Source organism: Pelobates fuscus, chromosome 4, assembly GCF_036172605.1.
Source record: "Pelobates fuscus isolate aPelFus1 chromosome 4, aPelFus1.pri, whole genome shotgun sequence".
Lineage (NCBI taxonomy): Eukaryota > Metazoa > Chordata > Amphibia > Anura > Pelobatidae > Pelobates > Pelobates fuscus.
In genome coordinates this window covers 301,472,484-301,499,000 of record NC_086320.1, presented here as the reverse complement: position 1 = coordinate 301,499,000, position 26,517 = coordinate 301,472,484, and the positions used below count along the sequence as shown (strand labels likewise).

The window sequence follows — 26,517 nt, the reverse complement described above, 5'->3', positions numbered from 1 at the left end:
TGCGAAATACACCCCGAACCCAACGCTCCCAGAGGCATCGGTGAATAGTTTAAGTTCCTCAGAAGACACCCCAGATCCCGAAAGAAAACCTGCCCATGTAAATCACGCAGAAAGGCATCCCTGACGTCGAGATCAGCTTTAATGGACGCCAAAACCCTCACAACATGGTGCGGGGCCCTGATTCCACAAAAAGAATCCTGCGTGGTCCGGCGCCTTCTCCCCACCACGCTCGCAAAAGGCCTGCAACCATTTACCAAACGCCTCTTCTCCTCATCCTCCTTCTTGGAGTCCTTTTTATCCTCCTCCTTCAGCTCAATGAATTCATCTAATGGAAGGAGGGAAAAAATCTCCAGTAACTCACTGCGCCAAATCTTCTCCTTCACCTCCAGTTTCAGATGACAGCCCAATAGGCCCGCAAAGGACACATGGTCGTTCTGTCTAGCCATATATCTGGGATCTCCCCCATTAACTTCTACAATTCGTTGACCACTGTGGAGGTCACCACCCCAACAGCAGAGGCCACCTCGACGCCTTGCCCACTCGTACTGACTATCACCGGCATCGCCACACCAACCCCCCCACGGTTGCCGCAGGATCCCATACCTGGCTAAAATGTGACAACCTGGGTGCAGTGTTCACTGGGTACAGTGTACAGCCCCAACCCACCCATCCGCCACCCGCTCCCTCCGACCGCACTCACTGTCCCGGCTGGAACAGCTGCACCTCAAGTCCCTCCCCTTACGCTGGAAGACCTGGAAGCGCTGCGCCTGCACCTGCACCCTCCTGCCTGGGGAACCTGACTGCCTTCTGCCATGGTGCCTGACTGAGGGGCTCTTGTGCCGCACGCACACCTATGGGATGCCGACCTCCTGTCAACCCTGCACTGCTCCCTTTGACACTCCCCACTCTTCACAAGATGGCCGCTATATATAGGCCCAACTAGCCCCAGCCCCTGAAACCTCGGCCAAAACTACAACTCCTACAATGCCCATCTCCTGGCCTTGTCAAGTCCCATTCCTCTAGCTGCGCTGATCCATAGGCTACATTCTTAGCCAATGATTTTCATCCAAATATGGACAAAATTTATATTGCTAATATGGGAGAGCAACTTCCACTTCAGAGATGTGATGAAACCACCATGTTATTCGGGACTTTTTATTTATTTTTTTATTGGTTCGGTAGCTGTAACTACCGAACACTGACCACACCACCTGGCTCATTAACTTCAAAGAGAACAGTCGATTCCCACTAACTAGGGGGAGAATTGCTGCTTTGAGCCAGGGGGTACCAATCGTGCATTTGTTCGTTTTTTAAACTTTCTGAACTAGACCGACCGCACAACCTAAACTCATGGAACTATTTCATGTGCGGTCGGTCAAAATGAGACTTCCATAAAATTCCAAAACCCGTGAACTGATCTGGGGGATTTTTGGATATGTTGGTCACCCAGATCAGGGCTATCAGGGTATATAACATTTATGGGGACTTTGTGTGTTTTGGGGTACTTTTTAAGTTAAAATTTGTTTTTTCTGCCTGGAGATAATTGAGTTATTACCGTATCTGACTCAATAACCTGACAGGCAGAGAGGAGGGATTATATGTTTCTATTGGGAGTGTCACACATTGTAACTATATTGTTATTGGTTGTTAACTTTGTGTTGGAGATGCCCACAAGGTCTATGTGGGAGTGCCCCTTGCATGGGGACTGTCAGGGCTTACCTGGGTTGGGAGTCCGGCAGGCAGAGATGTATGCTCACCCTTACAAGAAAACACAGGCCGAGGTGGTCAGGCAAGAATTCACCTGGCCTGTGAGTCGGTGCACGGGGGCTGTGCAGGATAATTCCGAGTCGCGGTATAGGAACGGATAAACCAGGAGAATAGTCGAGGGAAGCCAAGGGTCAGAGGAAGCCAGAAGTCAGAATAAATGAAAACACAAGCCGGAGTCAAGAGCAAACTGGAGAACAGGAAACCGCAAACCGATCACCAGAGTCAAGGAACTGACACTGCCTTCTGGGAGAGGCAGTGTTTTATACCTGGCTAATGAGGCCATCAGCTACAGGTGTGCTGAGAATGTTGGAACAGCCACAGAATAACATCCAGCCCCCAGTGCTGGATACAAGGCAAGATACAAACTTCAGGCTGTATGGTGGCTCAGAGGAGAAACAGCAGGCCCAGGACTAAAAAGTACCCAGGTTCAAATCCCTTATTGGGCACTTCTGGGACCTCGTCTGGCAGTCTGGATGTCGTGGTGAGAACCGTGACAGGGACTTGCCAGTGTAGCACCATTAAATTTCATTCCTGTTGTACCCTTCATCTAGTCTAGGCTGATGTTTGGGTAACTGTCTACTTGCTGGGGAGAAACTTCTTGGATGCTGCATTCGTCTGGAACCGTTTGGGAGAAAATAGGCGAACTGGTATCTTTCATACCATGGTAAGTTTTATCCTGCAATCCATGAACCAGTTTAGTAACCCTTCTCTGAACTCTCTTTAAGGTATCAATATCCTTCTGTAGATACGGTCTCCAGTACTGCGTACAATACTCCAAGTGAGGTCTCACCAGTGTTCTGTACAATGGCATGAGCACTTCCCTCTTTCTACTGCTAATACCTCTCCCTATGCAACCAAGCATTCTGCTAGCATTTCCTGCTGCTCTATTACATTGTCTGCCTACCTTTAAGTCATCAGAAATAATCACCCCTAAATCCCTTTCCTCAGATGTTGAGGTTAGGAGTCTATCAAATATTCTGTACTCTGCCCTTGGGTTTTTACGTCCAAGATGCATTATCTTGCACTTATCCACATTAAATGTCAGTTGCCACAACTCTGACCATTTTTCTAGTTTACCTAAATCATTTGCCATTTGGCTTATCCCTCCTGGAACATCAACCCTGTTACATATCTTGGTATCATCCGCAAAAAGACACACCTTACCATCAAGACACTAATAAAAATATTAAAGAGAATGGGTCCATGTACAGATCCCTGAGGTACACCACTGGTGACAAGCCAAGCTTCGAATATACTCCATTGACTACAACCCTCTGTTGCCTGTCACTCAGCCACTGCCTTACCCATTCAACAATATTGGAATCCAAACTCAAAGATTGTAGTTTATTGATAAGCCTTCTATGTGCAACAGTGTCAAAGGCCTTACTGAAATCTAGGTAAGCAATGTCTACTGCACCACCCTGATCTATAATTTTAGTTACCCAATCAAAAAAGTCAATAAGATTAGTTTGGCATGATCTCCCTGAAGTAAACCCATGTTGTCTCTGATCTTGAAATCCATGTGTTTTTAGATGTTCAACAATCCTATCCTTTAACATGGTTTCCATCACTTTCCCCACTACTACCCCGCTTACTGGCCTATAGTTGCCCGACTCCTCCCTATTACCTTTCTTGTGAATGGGCACAACATTCGCTAACTTCCAATCTTCTAGGACTACTCCTGTTAACAATGATTGTTAAATAAATCTGTTAATGGTTTTGCTAGTACACCACTGAGCTCTTTTAATAGCTTTGGGTGTATTCCATCAGGTCCCATTGACTTATTTGTCTTTACTTTTGACAGTTGAAATAGAACCTCTTCCTCTGTAAATTCACGTGTAATAAATGACTAATTTATCCTTTTTCTTAACTGAGGTCCCTTTCCTTCATTTTCATCTGTAAATACCGAACAAAAATATTAATTGAGGCAGTCAGCTAGACCTTTATCCTCATCTACATACCTTCCTTCTTTTGTTTTTAATCTAACTAATCCTTGTTTTACTTTTCTTTTCTCATTTATGTATCTAAAAAAAGTTTTGTCCCCCTTTTTTACTGACTGTGCTATTTTCTCTTCTGTGTGTGATTTGGAAGCTCTTATAACTTGCTTAGCCTCTTTCTGCCTAATCTTATAGGTCATTCTGTCTTCCTCACTCTGGGTTTTTTTATAATTACTAAATGCTAACGTTTTGTTTTTTACTATTTTGGCCACATCTGCGGAGTACCACAGTGGTTTCTTGAATTTTTTGCTTTTACTGACAAGCCTAATGCAATTTTCTGTTGCCTTCAGTAGTGCAACTTTTAAATAATCCCATTTCTTTTGGACTCCATTTAAATTGCTCCAGTCTGATAATGACTCCTTTACACATATTCTAATTTTAGAAAAGTCTGTTTTTCTAAAGTCTAAAAAATATTAAACCACACTAACTGATAATCACTGGATCCTAAACTTTCACCTACAGTAATATCTGATACCAAATCTCCATTTGTTAACACTAAATCTAGTATGGCCTCTTTACGAGTTGGCTCCTCAACGACTTGTTTTAGAGACAATCCCAGTAGGGAGTTTAGAATATGTGTGCTCCTGGCACAAGTAGCTATTTTTGTTTTCCAATTCACATCAGGAAGATTAAAGTCACCCATGATGATAACTTCCCCCTTGATTGTCATTTTAGCTATTTCCTCAACTAGTAGATTATCTAACTCTTCAATTTGTCCTGGGGGCCTATAAATCACACCTACACGAGTTACTGTGTGATTACCAAATTCTAACGTAACCCAAATGGACTCTATGTTAGCCTCACTAACCTTTATTAGGCTAGATTTCATGCTATCCTTCACATACAGGGCCACCCCTCCCCCTTTCTTGCCTTCCCTGTCTTTTCTATATAAAGAGTACCCTGGTATTGTTATGTCCCAGTCATTTTTCTCATTATACCATGTCTCAGTAACAGTGACTAAATCTACACTATCAGTTGCCATTATTGCCACAAGTTCATGCATCTTATTCCCTAAACTGCGAGCATTTGTAGACATGACTCTAAGCTTATCATTTTTTAACACACTTGCTACAGGCACCTTCTGTCCTTGTTTTGGGGGACAATTGGATTGATGTTTTATCACCCTTTTGCCCCCCCCCCTCCTAGTTTAAATACATCCTAGCAAAACCTCTGAACTGCTCACTGAGAACATTTGTTCCCTTTTGAGAAAGATGCAAACCATCTTTTTTGTACAGTTTATTTCCATTCCAAACAGAGCTACCATGAGCAATAAAGCCAAATCCTTGCTCCCGACACCATTCACCAAGCCACAAGTTAAAGTCCCTAATACGCATCAACCTGTCATTCTGAGTGTTATGCACAGGCAGAACTTCAGAGAATGACAGTGTGGAAGCAACCTGCCGTATATCATTGGCAAAAACACTTAAAACTTCCTTAACCTCTGAAACCTCATTGCAAGCCAAGTCATTTGTCCCTAAATGGACAAGTACATCTAATTCCCTTTCCTGCTTTGCTTGCTTAACAATATTACATATACGTACGTCTCCTGTCTCTGTGAGCAGTAGCTCCAGGAAGACACCTCCCAAGACCACCATTGTCCATCTCCACACCTCTTATGAAGGAATCCCCCAACAACAACTGCTTTCTATTAGGCCTCACCATAGTCTTCAAGCCTCTCTGCACAACACCACTAGCCTCAGTGCCTCTCTCCACAACACCTCTAGCCTCAGTGCCTCTCTCCACAACACCTCTAGCCTCAGTGCCTCTCTCCACAACACCTCTAGCCTCAGTGCCTCTCTGCACAACACCACTAGCCTCAGTGCCTCTCTGCACAACACCACTAGCCTCAGTGCCTCTCTGCACAACACCACTAGCCTCAGTGCCTCTCTGCACAACACCACTAGCCTCAATGCCTCTCTGCACACCACTAGCCTCAATGCCTCTCTGCACAACACCACTAGCCTCAATGCCTCTCTCCACAACACCACTAGCCTCAATGCCTCTCTCCACACCACTAGCCTCAATGCCTCTCTCCACAACACCACTAGCCTCAATGATTCTCTCAACAACACCACTAGCCTCAGTGCCTCTCTGCACAACACCACTAGCCTCAGTGCCTCTCTGCACAACACCACTAGCCTCAGTGCCTCTCTGCACAACACCACTAGCCTCCGTGCCTCTCGGCACAACACCACTAGCCTCAGTGCCTGTCTCCATGACACCATTACACTCTGAAAGTGCAGAAAATGAATTATGTAGAGCAACCGACTGGGCAATATGCCTTTTATCCACAACTCTAAGTCTACCAGATCCTACAGTAATCCATCTGCCATTCCTAGTATGTCTCTGCGGCAGTGGCTTTGCAGCAGTTCCAGCCTGAGTTTGTTTACCAGATAATTTACAAATCTCAGACTTCAAAAATACAATCTCCTGCCGCAAGATAGAGAACTGTCCACAGATTAGACAACAACCAAACCTCCAAAAAGTGGAACGCGAAACAAATGCATAGCAACTATTACATTGAACTAAGTCTGCCATTCCAATAAGGTAAATAATTTAAATGAAAGGAATTTTAACTTTTTATTTATCCTCCTGAATACCTCAGATTACCTCCAGTTTATCTCCAGAATATCTCCAACCACACACACTTAGAAGCAACACTTACTTGAAGCAACCAAGCTATATTAGCCAAGCTAATGACAACAACTTATATACAACTTATATACTCCTAAAATCACCTCCCACTAGGAATGTTTAACACCTGGGTAGGCCTCTGCTTATTTGCAAACAATAGCTAATTTACACAGCAATCAATAGCAAGTAGCTACCTAATCAAATCAAATGCCTTAGAATTACCAACAGGAAATCAAACCTTGTGCAATCAGTAACCTTTTCCTACAGATGAATCTTACCTGTAACAGTAAAAAAGAAAACTCTTAGCACAACTCTTAGACAGTTGAAGCTTCTGTAAAACTCTCCAGAATATCTCCAACCACACACACACTTAGAAGCAACACTTAGATGAAGCAACCAAGCTCTATTAGCCAAGCTAATGACAACAGCCCTTATATACTCCTCAAAACACCTCCCACTAGGAATGTTTAACACCTGGGTAGGCCTCTGCTTATTAGCAAACAATAGCTAATTTACACAGCAATCAATAGCAAGTAGCTACCTAATCAAATCAAATGCCTTAGAATTACCAACAGGAAATCAAACCTTGTGCAATCAGTAACCTTTTCCTGCAGATGAATCTTACCTGTAACAGTAAAAAAGAAAACTCTTAGCACAACTCTTAGACAGTTGAAGCTTCTGTAAAACTCTCCAGAATATCTCCAACCACACACACACTTAGAAGCAACACTTAGATGAAGCAACCAAGCTACCAGCAGTGTATCATGTACATTAGGTTTAGTGTACCACTCAATTTTAAGTTCCTCCGACCTGTAACCACCTTACCCCCACCCTAATATTAACCTTGAAAACTTCTCACAGATTTATTACAGATGGCACCATTGTTAATGTTGTTCTAAAGCAAATGGAATTCACCATTACTCAAACAATGTTTGTCATATAAATGCTGCATTTTGACTGTGGCCTTTTAAATGTTGCAATGCTTGGAATACTGAAAAGTAGATGTAGGAATCTCTTACTCTGATAATTTGTACCTCTCCTGTCATTTTAATTCTCTATAAAGAAACACTATGATGTTCTAAAATAATCAATATATTTATTTATGTTAGAGTATTCCTGTGCTCATTTACATTATAGAGACTCCTGTGAGAGCAATGCAAAGGCATTAAATTCACCTTTTATCCAGCGCTATCCCTGTCTCAGTGCTGAAGCCACTCCTTTTCTTCTGAATTTATCCTGATTCCTGATCACTGATCCCGTACCAGTCGAATGCTTCTCATACCGAAGCCTTGGAGCCCTACCGGGCAAGCACAACAATTGGCACATTCTGCCAATTAGATGCTTATCTATCAGAAACACTGCAAAGCAAAACATGAACATTTTCAGTGAAAGCTTTCACACGGAAGTGGCTGTCTGAATGACAGCCACTAGAAGAATTCTTAGTGACAAATGTAAACATCACAATTTTGACAAACTGCAGTGCTTGACTTTATCAGACTTCGGGCATGGAGTCTATGCACCAAAATCACTACGTTAATTAAGCTGTAGTGGTTATGGTGCTTAGCGTGTCCATTAAACATTCATAAGGGCAGCACAAATCCTCATTATGTCCACATTATGAAAGTTTGACTTTGAGATCCAGCCATCAGTAGAGAAGTTCATCACACATGTAAGAGATATAAGTAATCTTATAACAAATATTACTTTGTTAAGTGAAGTTACTGGTTTCCTGTGTCTTAGCCAGGTTTTATACACACAGATGTTGACTGTAACCCTCTGCCTTGCTTTCTGCATGGAAATTCAATTTCTTCCAGTAGATGTTGTTGCTCAACTGGAAAGCCGAACGGATAAGAGTTTTGTAGATATGACAATGACATTGAGAACATCATTGCAAAATCACATAGCATATCACAGGCAAACATATTTTATACAGAACGACTTTGTGTCAATTTTACTTTTAAAGAAACAAAAGTAAGTCTATATGAAAAGTCCTGAAGCTGGTGTACATTAATGCAACAAAGCGAACAGTGTCAAGTTTTTAAATAGTACTTTTGAAAACTGCTATTTTTCTCAATACAGTTTCTAATCCAAATACCATGGATTCAAATCAGTTAATTAAAATAATACCTCGGATTTGCTTTTCATTTAAACAAGAGAAACTATGTGAGGCAATTTTTGTTTTATTATACAAATTAAAAAAATTGACTCAAAGCACATTGACTTTTTTAGTGCACTGTTGTGTTTGGCTGTCTTTTTAAGAGGCATATTTACATTCTCTGTAATCCCACAAAAGTAATCAAAATGTTGAAACATGCTGGTTAAGTAATGAAATAAGCAGTGGGACCACACACGCTAACAATTTCTTCATTTTGTGTCCAACTATTCTTTTAGAAAATATTGAAAGAACTGCATTGAAAGTCTGTAGCAGTTCTGTTGAGATAAATAATAAAAGATTAACTCATAAAAGATCAAGATTTGGATAATGAAGACCAATGCCTAAAATTCTATAAAATGTATTACAGAATAGCTATTTATATATATTTATTTCTGTAGGTACTTGTTTAACACGTTAAGGACTAATGATATGTTATGTTCTTGTCGCAATCTTGTCCTCAAAATCTCAAATCTAGTATGAAATAAGCTTTAGGGGGTTTAAATAATAGATAACTTGGGGATCTCCTTGTGATGAAACTAAAGTAGAAAAAGAATATCAATTGCTCAAAACTATGATTTGTGAATAGCTAAGAGCTTGGATTACTCATTGTAAATGGTTATACCAAAGCTACAGCAGTACTCACTCATAAGAGAAGTCAAAGAAGACAAAAAAGAAATTATAGTCGATGGGCAAAGCAAAAGAATTATTCAACCATGCTACAGAATGATTACTGGAAGGAGCTAAAGGCGAAATTGAATTAAAGGTGAGGAGAATAGATGAGTTATCATCACTTAATAATTAATCAGTCGGTCACCTTTTCAACTCACTTGCTCCTTCCAAGCACTTAATTCTTGTTTTTTAATTGAAGACAAGCAAAACGTGCCAGTAGGAATGAAGATTTGTCATTACCAGGGGCGTACCGTGGGGTTTGTAAAACCGGTGCTTGCCGGGGGCAGGCCGAGGGGGGTGCAAAAATCATTAGGCAGTGTGAGCAGTGATTTTTGCGCCCCCTGCTCGGCCTGTGCTCCCATCATGGAACTGCATGCACAGTACATGGGGGGGAGGGGGGAAGGGCGCCTATATAGCAGTCATGCTATGTGAAACAGCACCTTTAAAAATTTTAAATGAGTTCCATCAATGTTTTATATTTCTTCAGAATGTGATACAGCATTTTTAGCCAAAATATAATTTGTGTATTATGCTCACTATGGAAATGCAGACAATAGAAAATGATTGAAATTGATCTAAACAAGAAAAAAAAAAGTACGCCTCTGGTCATTACTCAAGAGTATAACGTTGACTGGCTGTAGAAAAGGTCACAATACAGTGATTGAAGACAGCAGAGTTTGACAAGAACAATAAGAAATGTTTCTGAACATCAGCACCCAGCCAGTGAGTATATGGTCTCACCACGTTGATATTCAGTCCATTCGTGTTGCTTGCATTTTTATTTTGGTAAAAAAGGTGAGTTGGTTTTGGATGACTTTAATGTACTTTACTTTACTTATCTCTCAGCCACAGCAAACCAGTGGAGCTGATTTTAACATTACCATTCATAATAAAAGGAATAGAACACATTGAGAAAATTTTAACCTGTGCTTGGATTTCTTCTAGCTTCAAAGCATCACGTATTGTTATTTTACTGTAATGATCCAAATTTAGTGTAATTACGGGAGACATCTAATACAAAAGCTCATATATATTTTTCCCATACATCTTGAGAATTAAGAGCTGAATGCAAAGTTCCTTACTTCACTACACACCCTTAATCTTACTGGTCTACACACAAGCTTGCCAGGTGTATGTAGAACATGTGTGGTCACTGATGCACAGGGGAGTTGCTAGGTTCCAGAAACATTTGGGGAATTAGCCCAAAGAAAAACTCAATGACCGCTACACTAACAGTGAGGTGAGGATATGCCTTGACCTATCACTGCCTTTCTATGTTATGTCCCCTCATTTTTACCCATGAACAACATGGTGCTGGCACTATCCAGGCTCTCAATGAAAGCCCAAAAAAAAGCTCATGCTGCGCCAACAGGTATTTTATGCTATCCCACCACACTACCTAACTAATGAAGAGCTAGTGCTGCAATGTTTGGATGTCCAACACCTGACAGTCATCTACGGGAACCATCCTCTACCCCTAAGTAGCCTGAGAGCACTTTGCCACTGATCTTTCATTTTATAATGGGCACATGCTTTGAGAAGTAGGCTAATGAAAAATAAAAATTTGACATTTTTAAAAAATATATTTCTAATATTCTCCTAATTTCAGGACTAAATAGTCAAACATCCAAGGCTTCAGTCTCCCAAGTACCCCTTTAGCAAATGTTGATACAGTGACTTTTCTAATCCACTTGTTCTTCAGATTATATGATTGCTTCTTGGCCATTCTACCCACAGAAGATAGATTTGTAAAAGGGGTGTGCCTGGTGTACCAAACCTAGCCTTAATGCAGGACCAGATTGTACACTCTCATCCCCTTTTAGGTCTTTAACTGAATTTTTGTGTCATTTTGAGTTAGCTTGTTATCTGACTGAAGACAAAAACTCTGAACATTTGTATAGACTGGGTTATTCCTCTAGCAAAAAATGCTTTAGACTTTATGAGTTATGTTAAATTGGTAATCTAAAATATGTTTTAGATTAGGTTATAAATAATGAGATAATTAATTGAAGTGTGATTTCTGTGAGATTTAAAGTGTATTTTACATTTTAGGCGACAGTAGGCTTAAGCTATGTAGTCACTTTGGCTATTTTTTACCTAAAATGTTAAATTCCTTTAAAAATAACAATAGCAAACAGCATGGACAAATATTCTGTTCATTGCCATTCCTTCAAAAAATATTTATTAAGCGATAATTTTGAAATGGAAATACAGTGAAGAGCTCCCTCCTACAGGACAGATCTTGAAAATCTACGCATTTTGTGTTTACAACACTTTATCAAGTGCACACCATTATACTAATATGGTGGTCAGTGGAACACCCAGGTGGTGTTTTTTTGTAGTTTTTTTACATTTTATTCTTGCAGCTGTCTAGCAAGCACTGGCCAGCCATCACATCGGAATCATGAAGCAAACAAAATTGCTCATGCCTAAGTCAGGGTGGCAGGGAGGGCCTGTTTAGGGTTCTTCCTAACCTCTGAGTACATTTTAGAGCCCCCATGCTTTACTGTTATATATTAATTTGCATACTATACAAATGGTGTTATTTTTCAATGCATCATAAGCAATGGATCATTAAAGCAGTATTGTTGGTATAATTCACAAAACCATAATAAACACAGTATTAAGCAATGAAATTTACATATAAATGTATGCAAACATGTCTATATAGATATAATAATGCTAATGGAAATCTGGATTTCACCGAGCATTTAATGATTCATAAAATGTGTTTATGTTTATACTAGTCAGTTGAGTTGTATCAGTAATGAGAGTTGTTGGATTTTAAAGTGTATATCGTCCATTTATTTTTAAGTATCACATAGACGATTTATATAGCTAGATATTGTATTATAAGAAAAATAACAAATCAGATTACGTTCCTCTTTTTTACAGTTTGCAACAAATCAGTTGAGGGATTTAATATCCTCTCACTAAATAACACTAGTGAAAAGTGTTTTGCACTGTGAATTTAACAATGCCTCCATGGGTTGCTTGGCCTTTTATAAACTTATGGATATATCTTAAATACCTAACCATTGCAGTTTGTAAAAATGTAAAATGATACAAGTTTCGTGTAAGGTAGCATTGTGGCCCACCACTTAAAATAATGCCTGTGAAAATCATGTATTTTACTAATAAAAAAAATAAAATTAAAAAAGCACATACAGCAGTGTCTTCCACTAAAGGAAAATATATACAGCCATTTTACAACAAATGACATATGAGACCACGCAGAAACACAGAACATCTTTTAGTGACAATTGGTCCATATATCTCCCTACCCAAACAAGTAGCTACCTGATCACTTAGCTATCTACTTACATTTCAATGTTACTATGCCTCATGTTAAATACCACATTTAAGCCCTAATGTCCCAATAATCTTTATATGTCTATTCAACGTATTAGTGCCTGCCCCAGGCGGGTGCTATTCATTAAATAAATATGGGGGAATTGTGTACTCTCCCGCTCCATCCATGTGCAAATTTGGGGGCTATTAATATAATAAATGGGGGGAACATTGTCCCCTTCAGCCCACATCCCAGGGTGGTGGGTGGGAGCTATTAATATAACAAATGGGGGACATAATATTGGAAAAAGATTGAAAAGGAGTGGGCATGTCTTTGTCCCCCCAACTTACCCTCCCACACATAGGCTTTGAGTGGGGAGTCAACATGACATTGTCCACAACATGACATTGTCCTTGTCATTTACTCCCCTTGGGGTAGCTATGGGTCCCCAAGCCACTAGCCACCCCACCACAATTAAAAAAAATCCACCTTTCCCCTTTATTCTAATAATAATGAGGGAAGTCAAATCATGTGAAAGACCTGTAAAATAATATGTAATACTTAGAATGAGATGTCATTTTTTTCAATTTATATTTTAATGATCATTTTCATTAGTATACAAATGTACAATATTATAGGTAACGTTTGAGACCAGTATTTAGCATGCCCTCTTGGGCCCAAGTTACAAGCATAGAACTGAACTTGCAATCAATATATACAAGGCAACAAAAAGAAAGGAAACAAAGGAAAGGAAAGAAACACATGAAAAACTTAAGGGGTAAAGCAATATTTGGCAATAATCTTTTGGTCTGTGTCATCGCGTGAAGGGCCGCCGTTCGGTTCCTGTGCATAGAGTGTCTCCCGGTGAGTTGCCCCAAGTTCTGAACTTGCACATGACTATGATCCTAATGGATGTTCAGTGTGTTCATGACCTGGATTTTGTCGAATGGGTCGTCTGTTCCGTTCACTTCCTCTCTTACTCATTCCAGCCGCTGCGTCGACCTTGGGTATGCAGCTTCCTTGGGATGCTTTTTCCCCTGCAGGGTTAACTGGGATGCCCAGCATCTTGCCCAGAGTTTCTGGGTTTTCAGCTGAGGAGATCTCTATGTGAGATTGACAGAGATCCATCGGTGTTCCAACTATATTTGATGGTGTGGTCATGTAAGGCCCTTGTGACTGGAGCCAGCTTCCTCCTTTCCACTAGGACCGAGATCATTGTATATGGATATAGTACATTCATCAAATTTCACCATTCCTAGGGACCTGGACCTATTCATAATGGCGGTTCACACCGCTATGTCTCTGGTGGTGGCAATGGCGTCTCTTGAGGCTTCCATGGGCGCCGTTGCTGTTTCGCACACCCTGTAGGTGGTTATGATGAGTGGGGTATCAGTGCCGCATTTAAGGCCTATGGAAGCTGTCATATTTTGGACAAAGGGTAATTAGTCTCAGTCTTTAACCCTTTCGGGAATGCCACGGCATCTGTGGTGGCTCTCTCTCTCTCTCGAGACCACTGATTTCTGCAGCTGCCTGACTTGTTTGGCAAGGTTTTCCAACTGTTGTGTGTTGACCTGGATTTGCTCGTCTCCCCTCTCTCTCCTCCACAGCAGTCACTCTCTGGTGCAGTATGCCCACTTCAGCCTGGGTCTCCTGCAAGTCTTCCATCCAAATATGTCTCAGCTCAACCAGGAGGTTTTTTTTATGTCTCCCTTCGTGGAGGGGGATAAGTCATCATCCGACTCACTTCCCCGGTACACTCTGCTAGAGAGAGGTGACTCACTGGTTTATCCGTCCTCCTGTGATTACTCTGAGGCCTCAGAGTCTCTCTGGAGTTTGGGTGCCATCTTAGCTGGTGTCAACGGATGGGCACTCAAAGGAAAGCCTGATGTCGGGGAATGGGGATCTCTCCAGTTGAGAGAACCACCTGTGCTTGCGCTTTGGTTTGTGGGGCTTCAGCAGAGCTCCACACAGACATGTCTGGATTGTTGCTTGGCAAGCCATGCCTCTTGAGATGTCTTCTTTTTGCTTTAATTTTCTTCAGCCCCATAAAAGGCCAAATAAAAATCTAGAGTAACCGATTTGGTTATTAAAAATAAAAAAAAAGAACTGAATCACAAAAAAATGAACAGCAAAAACCTGCAGCACATAAAAATATAATGAATATTCACACATGTAGGGCTAAGTACAGATTGATCTTTCAAGGAGGAAAGAGGCATTATAAGAGCCTTTCCCACTCTGAAAGATCATTCAAAGCATCCTTATTGGTTGGCTTCTAAGCCAGCCAATTATAGCACTCTGACAGGTAGGTCTCAGTTATTTTGAGACTTGTGTAGGCATAAGGGAGGCATAGAACCTCCATTATACTAATATTCAGGCCATATTGACCCCAAAGACTTTCTTTTCTTTAAATTTTTTTTTAGATTTACTATTTTTCTATATCGCGTGGATGATGTCATTTGGAGAAACCGAAATGGCACTTGGACTAAATTTACTTGCACAAATATAACTAAACAAAAAATTCTAAAATGGATTCCGCCAAATCAAGTTTATTTGCTGTGTTGAAGTCTAGTTAAAACAAATGATATAAAAATAAAAAGGTTTTGTGACTTTTGGAAAATGATGTAAGAAAGACAAAAAGCAATTGGGGACACCCCCAGAACATGGTGCTGCCGTTTTGGGAAACTTATGGAATGTGCAGCGTTTATATTTACCCTCAAGCTTCTATCTCAGAAAAGCTTTGAGATTAAGGCTCGGAGTTCAGATGCAAATATATTTACCAATGGAGGGAGCATCCATACAAACTGCTTTTGCCCAAGAACAGAAGGTTTACTCTGCAATATTATAGTAAATGATGCATCTACATCGTACTGCTGCTGAATTAAAGAACAAAAGTATGTGCCATAGTCCTGATGCATAATCTGTTGCCTACAACCATTAATGGACAGATTCAGGTGCCCTAGTGGCCAGCCCTTGCTACTAGTATATTATTGGATTGCACAGATACCTTCAAATGCATTCATTCTGGCATCTACTGAGTAAGTCATTCTGGCCTCTAGTCTGAGCATGTTTTCTAGTATACTAGAACACATAACATTTTTACTGGAATCTTCTAGATATTTATGACTCAATCAGAGGCATATGACAAATACATTCCAACAAAAATAGAGAGGCAGCCGCATACATATGCCCATCAGCATTGACAGTATGTGTTACCAAAGTAAAGTATTAGTGTGGGCGAATTGGGTGTGATTTAAAAATGTAAAAATAAAAATAAAAAATCGTAATATGTAATATGTTTGAAAAACAAATGAATCATAAATTATTCTGCTTAGCAGTATACCTACATTTCACCTCCAGCTTAAATATATTCTTTTTAAATGGTTTTGTGATTATTATTTTTTTATATTTTGATGTTTTCACAGCTTGATATTGTTCTACATGTGTGAGTTATAATATTCTGTATTTGATTTTTACTTCATCTGCTTATTATTAATGCTCTTATTATATTAATCAAATGAATAGACCAAGTAAAATAATAATATGAATCCTGATCCAATCTGCATCACACAAACACGTCCAGCACCTGTTTATGCAGACTGCTTCCTCCTTACATCTACGTGCAGTCTTCATGAACTTGGTTACAGCTTGCATGTGCTAAAATTCATAAATATTGTGAGTTAATTAAATTCATTTAAACACATCACAAATAGGCATGAAGAGGGAAACGTTGAGTCACTGCTTTTGGCAGCATGCATATAATTTCAATATATTAACAAAACAATTTTTTTCTCAATGCACAATTAAATGGAGAAATAAGATAGAAATGCCAATAAAAATTAAAGAGCTAATAATAGCACAAGGAAAATATGTAGAAGAAAAGTATTGTTTGCTCTATTTTCTTGTGAGTGGTTTTCTTCATGTACAATGTGAAATGCAGATAACCAACTTTGTTTAAATTTATATTCTTTCTTATCGTGTTTTTAAACACTGGAACATGCATTAACTTTGTTACATTTGTTTAATATTTGTAACTCTTTCTTTTTTAAAGTGTGGAATTATTCTTTACATTTGGACTTTAATAGTTATGTGGTTTCAATGTGCATTATTTTGCAAACCTCGTGTTTAGTATTATAAGTGCAATATAATTGATTGCACTTTTTTTTTACGATATGCAACACATATCTATATTTGTAAATATAACCACAATCACACTTCCTGATATTGACAATTTACTTTGCTTTTTTTTAATTTACAGTCTCCTTAACTTTCCACCATGCACATGTTCCTTTACTTCCTGTCATGTGCCGTTGACATAACTTCCTGTCACCTTTTACTGCATCTTGTGGGTAATAAACCATGTAACTTATTTTTGTCTTTTTTTTTTTATCCTGTTTTGGTTCTTTCCTGGTTATTTGTATACAGTTTTATGCAAAATGCTGTATATATAAATAAATATAAAAAATTTAAATAAAATGAAGAGCATATTGGAAGTCAAAGCAGATTTAGAAAAATCAAACTGACATTATGCAAAGATGCATAGTTATGTATCGAGTGATGCTCCAGTGTCAAACATAGGAATGGAAGACAAATAAAAGAGATTGCATTTTGTCTCCTTCTAAATTGGTGCTATAGTGATTATGGTGCGATGGTTTCCCATTATGGTGGTGGCGGTCTGAACTTGATGTACAAAATAGGGATTGATACATTTAGTGATGTTTTTATGTCATTGAATTAGTTAAAGGGACACACAAAGCACATAACCACTTAGTCTTAATGAAGTGGTTGGGATGCAAAGACTCAGCCTTACTTTATTTTTTTTTAAATGTCTCATTATGGAGATAAATACATTTTGTTTTATGTCCAGTCCCACTTCCCACAATTAGCCAGCTAGAATAATCCCTTTCTGGTTAGTAATACCCATTTTGTGCAACATTTGTGTCTGGTGCCACACATCACACACAGCAAACTATAACCACTGACACCTTGAGCAGGCTGCCCGTGGCTTAAACACACTGGAGATTTATCAGGTTGCTCTATTCGAAAAACGTGGTCTAAAACACTAAAAGAGAGGCAATCACAATGCAAGCCAGTGGAAAAAGAAAGATAATTCCATTGGTGACCAGTCCCTTTTTACATTTCTGTACTACATTTTAAATCAGAGCACTTGTATAAATCAACCCCATTAGGATCATAGTTTCTGCTGCTTAGCTCTTAAGCAATTTAGGTGCAGAGGTCAAAAACAAAGAAAAAAACCACCACATCATTTGGGAATTTATGTACCATCCTATTGAGTACAAGAGTAAAATTCAGGCAGAGGCCAGAGTTAAAATACACAGGTGATGTAATGTGAAGCATCCACTTGCTATACAACTTATGTAGAATATTACCCAGATCACCCTCATCCACTAGTTGGCTGAGCTTGAATAATTTTAGTAGACACCGAGATTCGTTTGGGGTCGAACTAAAGTTTGGCCAAAATGACGCTGATTGGGTGATCAGTGGAATTCCTGAGCTCCAAGCCAAAATATACACAAATCACGGACTTACTGAAGCATGCAATGCTGAACGTGTATGGTTCTGGGGTCACGATTCTACATTCTGCCCATAGTAACAACAAAAAATATGATTGATGGGAAGAAAATAGGATTGGCTAAGGGACAGAAACTAAATGTTGTTGTTTTTTTCTTTATCACAGATCAAGTGAGACGTGAGCCAAAAATGGGGAAAAGGAAGGAGCAATAAAAAAAATATATATATCTATATTTATATATCTGTATTTTATACATCTAATAATTATATAATGTACAAATGTAGATTTTTTTTCTACTTTTCCTGTTTCTCCATTTGATGCTTAACTTTATCACTTGATCTGTGAACCCAATGGCAGGAAAATGCTGTGGCAGTGCTCCTCCAAATGTATGCTTTTAGAGAAGGATTGAATCTAGTGCATTTCTATGACAAGCATTAACAGCATTTGCCATCATTATAGTGGGCATGATAACACTAAATACAAAGACCTTTGATTTTTGAGGCCCATTATGAGGAGGTTTCTCCCTGGAAAATAAGGAAGGGAGAGCATGACTGATGCCCAAGGTTGGGGGGGGGGAGGGGGGTTGGCCCAAGATAGATACATGGTTGCTAATGGTAGCAGGAGAAAAAAGGGACAAGGGAGGAGGGGCCTTACCAGTCAGCGCAGACAAGTTGAGGGTCCTGACTTTCCCACCCTCCCGCCCAGTAGTAGGTTTGGTTGTGTTCGGTTTCTGGTGTTGGTATCTTTGTGTTCTTGTTTTGTCACAGCTTGCGGTTCCTGGCCAGCACAAATACAAGGGATGAAACCTCCAAAGCGGCTTGGGTAGTCGCAGCCTGCCGGGAGCTGATGGCGGGAGGCAGGCTGCTGTGGACTCTTGGAGAACGGTGTAGAGCTATCTGACAGAGGAATTTGCTGGCATGATGTTTATGGTTAAATAAAGCTGTGGCCATTGCCCTTACCCAACTTATTCAGGTCTGGTGTGTTTTATTTGGGGCAACAGGGGTAAAAGGGTTATATGGGTCAGCAGTCAAGTGTCTCTAATGGCTGTCAGTCTGGCATTCATTAGAGGCATGTTCTCAAGAAACTGTAAACATTGTCTTTTCTCTAAAATGGCAATGTTTTACATTTCCAGAGAAAAGGGACAGGTTCTAAGTACCAAAACCACTTGAATAACCACTCCAAACACATAAAGTACTTCAGATTTTGGAGCACTTCATGCTTCCTTCCACAGACGAGCTTTATGGGAATGCTGACTTCATTTTCCAACGGGACTTGGCACCTGCCCACACTGCCAAAAGCACTAAACCCTGGTTCAATGACCGTGGGATTACTGTGCTTGATTGGCCAGCAAACTCGCCTGACCTGAACCCCATAGAAAATCTGTGGGGCATTGCCAAGAGAAAGATGAGAGACATGAGACCGAACAATGCAGAAGAGCTGAAGGCCGCTATCGAAGCATCCTGGTCTCCCATAACACCTCAGCAGTGCCACAGGCTGATAGTTTCCATGCCACGTCGCATTGAAGCAGTAATTGCTGCAAAAGGGACCCAAACCAAGTACTGAGTCCATACTTATTCTTTTCAGAGGTCCAATTTTGTTCTATGTACACTCCTTGTTTTATTGGTTGCATGTAATATTCTAATTTACTGAGATTGTGGATTTGGGGTTTTCATGAGCTGTAAGCCATAATCATTGCACTTATGACAAATCACGGATTGAACTATCTTGCTTTGCATGTAATGCGTCTATCTCATATATTAGTTTCCCCTTTTACGTTGCATTATTGAAATAAAGGAACTTTTGCACGATATTCTAATTTTTCGAGTATCACCTGTATCTGTATGCTCACTGTACCTTAGCTCTCTTGTTTGCTCTAATCCTCTGCGTCCCTGCTTCCTTAACTGCTCACTTGCTTCCTTCATTGTTCCTCTGCATCCTCTTCTGCTGAAAGTCTGGGTGGGGAAAAATGGGAGGCCTTGAAAAGGCTGCAGACTAATGATCTGCAGCTTTTGCAAGTTATTTTAGATATACCCCAAATGACAATAAATAAATACATGCATGTTTTCATTCGGGTATATCTATTAAATAGTAGTTTTGTAGATTTTTGTTTTAATTTTTTTGGAATGGAGTGTTTCTTTAATTAAGATAAGTAAGCTATAAAGGGTCCCTTTAACCCCTTAAGGACACATGACGTGTGTGACATGTCATGATTCCCTTTTATTCCAGAAGTTTGGTCCTTAAGGGGTTAAAATAGTTAGTTTTAGATTGTTTATTGCACAAAATATACACTAGTGTTACAAGTACCTAGGGTGGAGTGCTGAGAGTGAATATTAAAGGGGTAACATACCCCATGTATTTGTTAATATGTACAGAAGTATATGTCACATACATGAAAATAAACAGAAAATATCAGCATATATTGTAGATGGTAATTAAGGATGTATTGGAGCCAATATGTACTGGTTCTGTAAATATAACTATTCGTGCAGCCAATACATATAGGCTCCATTACATGTGAGTGACCTGACCTTAAAGATATATTGCTTATATTTAATTATCATCTACACCAGGGGTGGGCAATCTTCAGACTTCCAGATGTTATGGACTACTCCCTTGATGCTTTGCTAGCATTATGGCCCTAAGAGCATTATTGGAGATGTAGTCCAAAACATCTGGAGGGAAAAAGATTGCCCACCCCTGATCTAAATGAAATTCTGTTATTTCCTATTTATTTTCATGTGGTTCGCATATACTTTTGTACATATCAACTAATACACGGGGTAAGTTACCCCTTTACAACTAACTCTCAGCTCTCCACCACATGTAGAGGTTTTACTTGTACCACTAGAGGTTTTGTGTTTATTGTGGTGTGTTGGGAAAAGGGTGATGCTGTCTACATAATTTTATATTCTAAGCACTTTTGGAGTAACACGTTTCCTCTATTTGGAGGTTGCTTTGTTTGATTGTTTAATTATTAATTGTTCACATCATTATGATATCCTGATAATAAACTCCAAGTCATGCACAAGCAAAACCATAGCACATGCATTGCAATCGATTTAAATGGCAATGATTATTTTAACTTTTAACACTGCAGTAATTAAACTGTGGAAATTCTAGAAAGCATAACAATTAGAGCAGATAATCTGCTCAAATTGATGCAAGGTCAATGAGAGGTAGTTTATATATAAGTATTTTAAGCAACGGTACACAATGAAATATAAACTATAGTGACTACAGCACAGGAAATTGTGAATTAATTCATACACTATTCCTCATTAATTAAAAAAAAAAAATATATATATATATATATAGAAAAATAACATGTTAAAGGGTTACTCCAACCACCATGATCACTGCTTCTTTTTGAAGTGGTCATGGTGGTAGGAGTCTGTATGTGCGGTGTTTTAACTTGAAATACTGCACACCCAGAGTTATTTTTAATTGTGAGTGAGGGGCAGGTTTCACCACTAGCACACGTGATTTGGGCAGCCTAGACCTCTGCTCCGGGCTGCCTAATGTAAAATTCAGTTCATATTTTACGTCTGTTGTCAGCGCACAGTGCACTTTGCCGACAGGCATAACCGCTTCTCCCTTGCAGGAGAAGCCCTTGTCTCTTCTCCCTACCACATGGTTTAAAGCCCTCCTTCCTCTCTCCATTCTCAATATTTTTTAACCCCTTCCCCTTTGCAGGCTCAGAGAGCATGCATTTACTCTGAGCTCATAATATCCTCTAATCAAAGGCTTCTGTTAGAGAAGCCTTTGATTAGATCTTAACGCTGCTCCCGTGGCGTCAGACAAGAGTGCACTGAGCAACGCAAGGGAGCTTCACCCAGAACTATAGGTAAATAAAACTTTTAAAAGCCTTTTGAGCATTTATTTTGTTTTTTCTATCATTCTTTATTTTTAGTTGTGCATTGCAAAATCACAAACCATCAAAGCCCGTACAGATATATCCTGTAGCATGTAACATTATACAACAGAGTACTTAGGACAGACATTGCGTATATGCACTTTTCACAGTTATGTTGGAAACAAACAGTATAAACATTGGCGTCAGGCATCACAACTCAGATCATCTGTAATACAATATTTACAGCAATTTCTGCAGTACCCATATGCCTCTGTCATTTACCAAGGTGCTTTCTATATATTTGTCGTGTACGGCAGTAATGCAGGTGGATAAGGCCAAGACACACTCCCTATAACTTATAACAAGAATAATAATATAGATAACTTTTCGTGGCCTGTCAAATATGAATATGCATTATTAAATAATGTGTCCAGACCGGAACATAGATACTTAGGTAGCTATAGGAATTCTTCTGCCGGGGTAAGCTGACATATGTGTACCTCCCAAGTCTTATTTCCTAATGGTTACGACTAAAGATCCCTGTATCCGTATTTCTCCTGCTTCTTGTCCTGTAGATGCCAGGGCTGTGATTTAGTCAAAACATACAGGAGTAGAGAGAAGAAGAAAGAAAGGAGTTCCACAAAGTAAAACATGTAATACCAGAGAGGATCAGGAAAGAGAGAAAATAACATGGAGAGAAAAGGAACATGGAGAGAAAGATCAGTAAAGACAAAGAGTGAAAAGGAATGAGAAGGAAAAGCAAGGAATCAAAATATTCGGCGGGGCACCTGAGGACGAGATGAAGGAGATGGGGGGGGGGGGACCAAGGGGCAAGGGAGCGAGGGGGGGAACCAAGGCGACCCCCCAAAGACCCCCCCGGCACCTAAGCGCTCAGTGGGCTGTCATCCCACGGCTCCCACAGCTTCTGTGGTCCCTCTAACCCTTGCAGTCAGGTCGTCCATTAAGCGTACTTCCCTAATTCTCGCTATGACGCTTGCTATGTGTGGCATATCTGGTTGTAGCCATGTGCGTGCTATAGCTCTTCTCGCATCTAAGGTGACTTTGTGAATTAGTTTTTGTTCCCTTCTAGTCCAGCCCTCTATGGATCTGTTCAATAGATATACCCAAGGATCCAAATCCGGGGCTCTAGAAAACACCTGTGTGAGGAGGCCCCTTATGGCCTTCCAGAACCTGGCAACCCTAGGACACTCCCACTACATGTGTAAGTATGTCCCCTTTACTCCACATCCCCTCCAGCAGTCATCTGTAATGGTTTTGCGCATTTTGAGTAGCATAACTGGGGTCGTGTTTGAGCATTTATTTTGGGGGAACCAATAGAATAATGCCAATAGGGATTATTCTACTTGACACTAAAAAGTGTTTGAGAAACCCTGAAATGTTTAAAATTTTATTCACTAATTAGTTATACTAAAGATGAAGTGATATGCCTAGAACACATTCATATTTTTCAAATTGTAATTTTCAAAGTCACTTATGTTTCCATGTTCATCTATTCTGACCTTAAAAGGAAATTGAGCGTCCAAAAATGCATATACAGTGGGACCTCGGTTTACGAATTGAATGCGTTCTCCGGGACGTTTCTTATTGCGAAACATTTGTAAACCGAAACGCGGTTTCCCATAGGAATGCATTGAAAACCAATTAATCCATTCTGGAGGTCAGAAAAAAGTAAAAATGAGCTGGCATGGAACCCAACCCACAATGCAGAACACACAATAAAAGGCATGCAAACGACAAAGCTCAGCACCCTACCTTTCCACAGCTTGAGAAATGCACCAAAAAGTCCCAAAACAACTGCAAACAATTTCCAGAATAGCTCCAAAACTCGATGCAAAAGCCGCTCCAACACCTCCACACTAGACGCCACGTGCTACCCACAGGCTCCAGCATGCAGGGGGCGGTGCTATTAACCTCCCAGTTGCAATGCATCCTGGGGAAACTTGCTTTGTATTGCGAAAAAAAAATTGTAAATAGAGGCATTATTTTCAATGGATTTTCATTTGTAAGGTCCCACTGTATATTATTTAAATACATGAAGTTAATAGCTTTAATAAAGATATACATTTACTAAAATTTACATTTCAATGGTGCGGAACTCGCCTCGAACGAAGATACTTTTTTGTTTAGTGCAATTGCATACTAACTTGGGGAAATGTGGGAGGGGGTGGTTTTCCACAGTTGTCAGGTGTCAAAGCGATGCACAGAGCACACTACTCTCGCCAGAGGGAGCTCAGTGGTTTCTGAGTAGAAGTGCCTGTTATGTGGATTTCGTTTTAAAGATTGCCTAATTGCAAGTTAGGTACTAGGATCAATCTGTGCTCTCACTGTGCAGCTCTCTCTCCACCCTGTATGGATGCCAGGAAAAGGTATGTAGTATCAACCCAGCACCAGTACAGAGCTACAGGGAAGTATGTAATGAGTGCACAGACGGATCCTAGCAGCAAGCCACTGGATACCAGGTATCTAAATAAAAATCAAATGTGAGTGTGTGAATGTGCGTATATGTGTGTTTATGAATGTGAGTGTGTATATCAATGTGAGTGTGTGTGATCAGGATGGGAAGGCTGAAAATGAGGGGGGCTCGTTAGTCACATCTCTGGCCCCCAACCTACAGGACCATGTAGAAAGTTTTATCTGCAGTATTCTAGTGCCGTTCACAGTAAGAGTGTGCCTAGTGATTTACAAGATCCTAGTGCCCTTTAAGAGCTAACAAATGTCTAATGATGGCACTCTGCATGGTACTAGTGCTTGTTCTCAGTACAAGCACATCTAATGATATAAATGGTCATATTGCCAACGAGGGGCATTAGTATGTCTTATGATGGCGCTCTGCATGGTCCTAGTTTCTACAGTTCGGAAGGAATTCCTATATACATGACATGCGCATAGTCGTCCCCTAGGCATATTCCTAATAAACCCATCATAACACCATCCCCCCAATAAATCCGGACACAATATTTCTTGGGAAAGTATCACATTTTGTATCAGTAAAAAGGGGATCAGAGTCAAGCACACTTAAAGACATTGAAGCCCAATACTTTTCTGTTAAACTCCTAGACAATGACCCCCACATAAATGACAGCAATCTTAACACATAATTTATCATACAACACACACACAGCCACCAAGGGCATCGTCAACCACTTGTAGAGGTATACCAAGATACCGCTACACACTCAGGCTCGGAGCTACTGACAAGCTCGAACCTACCAAACAAATGCTAACATAACTATTGCTCCTGAACTTCCCCACCTTACTAAGCCAACGTACCCCAATCATCCTCTCCACAAGTAATATTATTTATGTCACTGGCCTGTCCTCTTTTACCCCGCCCACCAGCATCCAGATTTACGTGATTCTGATAGTGGGGGTAAGTTTTCCAGTGCTGACCTCAAATTAAAGAAGCTTTAACAGTGTAACTCACACTTAGAGTCACTCTGACACCAATTACCACTACCCTATGACTAACAAAGCATGCAATATAAATACATACGTATAAAACAGTCAATCAAGGGGCAGGCTCGGCAGACATTTATAAACCATATGACCTTTGCTCTCATAGTTTATAGTCATAGTTTATCACAATGTATCTGAACCCCGTCAAAGGGGTTACTTCCTTGATAGATGATGACAGATTTCTTTTGTTTACATTTTTGAGCAAACAACAATAAATAGCCCTCATTACAAAGGAATATAATATGAATTCTGTTTTCCAGTGTGCATAAATCTTCCCTGCATTAAAAAAATAAAAATTAAATTAAATTAAAAATAAATTCATCCGCTCTTCTTTTATCTTAGGAAATGGAGGAGGCAGAAATCTGTAGATTATTGCACTTCACAGACTCTTTGGAAATGCTTTAACCCCTGACATGTCATGATTCCCTTTTATTCCAGAAGTTTGGTCCTTTAAGGGGTTAAATTATTTACTAGAGGAAAAACACCTTTAGCTGTTATTAGAAAAAAAAACTATGCAAAAAGTTATTCTATTTGCCTTAGAAACACAGCTGCGTATGTAATTCAGTATGCTATTTCACAGATGTATTTTTTGCTGAAGCATCTGACAATCAATTAAGATACGTTTCATTATTGTAGAGTGTAATTTTGATTCCTTTAAAAAAAAAAAAATGCCCCAAAAAATAATAAACCTGCCACCGTATAAATGTGTGAATGGTACTTATACAGTTAATCAATACAAAGTAAAGACACAATGACCAACAAAAAATAGATTAAAAGGCATTCTTACTTGGTATAGTACTTGGTTACTCTCAATAGGCAGTCAGTCATAGGCTGAGAGTGTCGAGTAATGCTCTTAGCCTATCACCAGCTGCAAAGACAAACAATAATGGAGTGGATGGCGGCTGGAGGAAGTAACAGAGGGGGCAAAGCTGTTGGCTACTGGGGAGCAACATTTGGTTTAAATAGTTTGAAAAAAGTTTAACCCCTGAAGGTAAAATAGCGCCCACACTCCGAGACACAGTGGGATTGTTCCTTTAAATGTTAATGAAGTGGTCTGGGTTATTTATCCCCTCTGTTTTAACCCTGAAGCTGAAAACATTGCTGTTCTGCAATATTTTTATTGTAGGGTTTACCTGCATCTAG

The 26,517-nt window shown here is 39.8% G+C and overlaps 1 protein-coding gene across 1 annotated transcript in view; it reads left to right on the top strand.

Moving 5' to 3' along the window:
• CALCR (calcitonin receptor) overlaps window positions 1-26,517 on the top strand; it is a 404,852-nt gene that overhangs the window by 278,456 nt on the left and 99,879 nt on the right. The gene's annotated exons all lie outside the window — the stretch shown is intronic.